Consider the following 5,000-nt stretch of genomic DNA (forward strand, 5'->3'; position numbering starts at 1 on the left):
GACAGAATGTCTCACATCACCCGCAAACAACGCAGCTCAAATCAGCCAGCAACACCCACAGTGGTCCACCCAGTATCAACACAGGACGCAACGCCACGCCACAACACAAAAGGTACAAGTAATAAAATACCCTTTGGCCACACCCCTTATAAAGGCATCGAACCAACCCACCACCTGACACCAGCCAAACGTACATCCTGATTTGACACATCTCTGGCAACCTAACCCACGTTGGCCCTTAACCTAACCCACGTTGGCCCTTAACCTAACCCACGTTGGCCCTTAACCTAACCCACGTTGGCCATTAACCTAACCCACGTTGGCCCTTAACCTAACCCACGTTGGCCCTTAACCTAACCCACGTTGGCCCTTAACCTAACCCACGTTGGCCCTTAACCTAACCCACGTTGGCCCTTAACCTAACCCACGTTGGCCCTTAACCTAACCCACGTTGGCCCCTAACCTAACCCACGTTGGCCCCTAACCTAACCCACGTTGGCCCCTAACCTAACCCACGTTGGCCCCTAACCTAACCCACGTTGGCCCCTAACCTAACCCACGTTGGCCCCTAACCTAACCCACGTTGGCCCCTAACCTAACCCACGTTGGCCCCTAACCTAACCCACGTTGGCCCCTAACCTAACCCACGTTGGCCCCTAACCTAACCCACGTTGGCCCCTAACCTAACCCACGTTGGCCCCTAACCTAACCCACGTTGGCCCCTAACCTAACCCACGTTGGCCCCTAACCTAACCCACGTTGGCCCCTAACCTAACCCACGTTGGCCCCTAACCTAACCCACGTTGGCCCCTAACCTAACCCACGTTGGCCCCTAACCTAACCCACGTTGGCCCCTAACCTAACCCACGTTGGCCCCTAACCTAACCCACGTTGGCCCCTAACCTAACCCACGTTGGCCCCTAACCTAACCCACGCTGCACCTTAACCTAAGTTACGCTGCACCTTAACCTAAGTTACGCTGCACCTTAACCTAAGTTACGCTGCACCTTAACCTAAGTTACGCTGCACCTTAACCTAAGTTACGCTGCACCTTAACCTAAGTTACGCTGCACCTTAACCTAAGTTACGCTGCACCTTAACCTAAGTTACGCTGCACCTTAACCTAACTTACGCTGCACCTTAACCTAACTTACACTGCACCTTAACCTAACTTACACTGCACCTTAACCTAACTTACACTGCACCTTAACCTAACTTACACTGCACCTTAACCTAACTTACACTGCACCTTAACCTAAGTTACACTGCACCTTAACCTAAGTTACACTGCACCTTAACCTAAGTTACACTGCACCTTAACCTAAGTTACACTGCACCTTAACCTAAGTTACACTGCACCTTAACCTAAGTTACACTGCACCTTAACCTAAGTTACACTGCACCTTAACCTAAGTTACACTGCACCTTAACCTAAGTTACACTGCACCTTAACCTAAGTTACACTGCACCTTAACCTAAGTTACACTGCACCTTAACCTAAGTTACACTGCACCTTAACCTAAGTTACACTGCACCTTAACCTAAGTTACACTGCACCTTAACCTAAGTTACACTGCACCTTAACCTAAGTTACACTGCACCTTAACCTAAGTTACACTGCACCTTAACCTAACTTACACTGCACCTTAACCTAACTTACACTGCACCTTAACCTAACTTACACTGCACCTTAACCTAACTTACACTGCACCTTAACCTAACTTACACTGCACCTTAACCTAACTTACACTGCACCTTAACCTAACTTACACTGCACCTTAACCTAACTTACACTGCACCTTAACCTAACTTACACTGCACCTTAACCTAACTTACACTGCACCTTAACTGTCACATGTAACGTCACAGGAATGTAGCTTTGCCTAACAGCAACCCTCTGAACATAGTTCACTGCTTGGATCCTCTGGTGTCATGTGTATTTCTTGATGCCATGGTGCGTACCCTCACATAAAGGTCTTTCGAGTGTTGCGTACTTTCTACACAGTCCCGCTAACCACTGGAAGGGTGTACCGCTACAGAACGAATATCGCCCTCCCCTCCTGCCCTTCCAAGCTGGTCGGTCAGGCGTTTGTTTGTGAAATGAGCCTTGCAGCTGTTCAGTTGCATTCGGTTGTCGATGCAGTCAGTGTACGTTGTGGTACGGCCTGTGTGGACTGTCCGCTGATGTACGCGTAACCCACACTGATCATCCGTCGTTACGTACTGAGTGACATAATGTGGCACATGCTTGACCGTACACCGGCTGCGCCCTACAATGGCGAATCATAAGGGCCATATGTTGTGCACGATGCTACTTGTCTCGTCTCCCCATTACAGCGAGATTGCACTGTTGTACGCCGTACAGACATGTGGTAAGTAGGTACGGACGAAAGTATTGCATGTTGGCCCCCCCCCCCCCCTCCTCCCTCTGCCGGGAATCAGCGTGAGCCGTCTGTTGATGTAGCGACGAGGGTTTTCCTATTTAATCGTATTGCCCCACACAACATGATAGCACGGTGGACCGCGTTCCACATCTGCGACATGCTACAGAGGCCGGTTGACAGTCGACCGCGCAAGGGACATTGCACACGTGCGCGGACCATCTTCCACGTGTTCTCTCGTGTACATGCCGCAGTGTGTATGTGGGCTGATGTAGCGTGTCGTGACACATAACATGCAGGCATGCCAGAATCGTAGATTTCGCAAATGTAGATTGACGTATACGTTTGCTGCCAAAGATCCGCAAATGAACTGGAAATCAGTTGTTGAGCGGTTGTTCGCGCTGCAGGTGCATCGGTGATAGCGACGATCGGTACATCTGTGAACCGGTTGTTTCGGCGGTACCCGCCATGCCCCCGAACCTGAGTTGGCCATGTGGGTATGAAGCGATACGAGGCTGTGGCTTGGCGGGACAGTCCCCGGCCGGTGAGGGGGGGCCGCCCGGCGTGCTGGCCGCGCGCTGCGTGAGCGCACGCACTACAGCCGGCTGGTGGGGGGCGCCCAGTGGCAGGAGCGCCGGCCGACGGGCCCGGCTGGCGTCCCAGCTATGCGCCGGCGCACCCTGCGCGCGGCGCCAGGCGGCCAAAGTGGGTTCTGTCGAGCCCGGTGCGAAGCGCGGTGGACATCTGCAGTGTGCTGGTCCGATTGCGGACTGTGTGCGTTGAGGATGCGCCGCCGCCCGGCACTCGGCGTCGCGACGCCGTCTGCTGCTCGGTCGCCCCCAGCGGTTCTCGCAGGTGGTTTGTATCGCAGCTCTGCGGACGTGTTGGCGCGTGCGCTGTGCTGGGAGAGTTCGCTTCTGCACCCAAGTGGGGCTTTGCCCTTCTGTGGCGCTGGCGTTGGAGCTGCCGGTCACCGTAGGTGGCGCGTGTTGTTTCCCGCCGGCAATGCCACGACAGCACGCTCCCGGGCCTCTGTCGGCAGCGGCAAGCTCAGTTGGGAGCACGGGTGTTCGCACTGAAAGCGTCTACTCGCCTATCTCCGGGCGATTGCGCCTCTCTCGAACCCGACCAAGTACTTAGGACGGCGCTGCGCGCCGCCGGGACCTGAGAGGGTTTCGAGGTGTATCGTGCAGAGGAGCTCAGCCTCCTCCTGTTTGCAGAATAATTGAGCGGACGCTTGCGTGTTCGCGCGGGCCCTCGGGACACACTCCCGGGCGGCCGGCTGCTCAGCTCTCGTTGACGCAGCTCCCTGGTTGATCCTGCCAGTAGTCATATGCTTGTCTCAAAGATTAAGCCATGCATGTCTCAGTACAAGCCGCATTAAGGTGAAACCGCGAATGGCTCATTAAATCAGTTATGGTTCCTTAGATCGTACCCACGTTACTTGGATAACTGTGGTAATTCTAGAGCTAATACATGCAAACAGAGTCCCGACCAGAGATGGAAGGGACGCTTTTATTAGATCAAAACCAATCGGATTGGCTCGTCTGGTCCGTTTGCCTTGGTGACTCTGAATAACTTTGGGCTGATCGCACGGTCCTCGTACCGGCGACGCATCTTTCAAATGTCTGCCTTATCAACTGTCGATGGTAGGTTCTGCGCCTACCATGGTTGTAACGGGTAACGGGGAATCAGGGTTCGATTCCGGAGAGGGAGCCTGAGAAACGGCTACCACATCCAAGGAAGGCAGCAGGCGCGCAAATTACCCACTCCCGGCACGGGGAGGTAGTGACGAAAAATAACGATACGGGACTCATCCGAGGCCCCGTAATCGGAATGAGTACACTTTAAATCCTTTAACGAGTATCTATTGGAGGGCAAGTCTGGTGCCAGCAGCCGCGGTAATTCCAGCTCCAATAGCGTATATTAAAGTTGTTGCGGTTAAAAAGCTCGTAGTTGGATTTGTGTCCCACGCTGTTGGTTCACCGCCCGTCGGTGTTTAACTGGCATGTATCGTGGGACGTCCTGCCGGTGGGGCGAGCCGAAGGCGTGCTTGCGCGTCCCGAGGCGGACCCCGTTGAAATCCTACCAGGGTGCTCTTAGTTGAGTGTCTCGGTGGGCCGGCACGTTTACTTTGAACAAATTAGAGTGCTTAAAGCAGGCAAGCCCGCCTGAATACTGTGTGCATGGAATAATGGAATAGGACCTCGGTTCTATTTTGTTGGTTTTCGGAACCCGAGGTAATGATTAATAGGGACAGGCGGGGGCATTCGTATTGCGACGTTAGAGGTGAAATTCTTGGATCGTCGCAAGACGAACAGAAGCGAAAGCATTTGCCAAGTATGTTTTCATTAATCAAGAACGAAAGTTAGAGGTTCGAAGGCGATCAGATACCACCCTAGTTCTAACCATAAACGATGCCAGCCAGCGATCCGCCGCAGTTCCTCCGATGACTCGGCGGGCAGCCTCCGGGAAACCAAAGCTTTTGGGTTCCGGGGGAAGTATGGTTGCAAAGCTGAAACTTAAAGGAATTGACGGAAGGGCACCACCAGGAGTGGAGCCTGCGGCTTAATTTGACTCAACACGGGAAACCTCACCAGGCCCGGACACCGGAAGGAT

General features: G+C 53.5%; 1 non-coding gene across 1 annotated transcript in view; it reads left to right on the forward strand.

The window, feature by feature from the left end:
• Positions 1 to 3,687: 3,687 nt before the first annotated feature.
• Positions 3,688 to 5,000, forward strand: part of LOC126311343 (small subunit ribosomal RNA) — a 1,893-nt gene continuing 580 nt past the window's right edge. The window contains exon 1 of the ribosomal RNA XR_007554538.1: positions 3,688 to 5,000. This exon is cut by the window's right edge and continues 580 nt beyond it. This is a non-coding gene — a ribosomal RNA (small subunit ribosomal RNA).

The sequence above is a fragment of the Schistocerca gregaria genome, unplaced genomic scaffold, assembly GCF_023897955.1.
Source record: "Schistocerca gregaria isolate iqSchGreg1 unplaced genomic scaffold, iqSchGreg1.2 ptg000409l, whole genome shotgun sequence".
Lineage (NCBI taxonomy): Eukaryota > Metazoa > Arthropoda > Insecta > Orthoptera > Acrididae > Schistocerca > Schistocerca gregaria.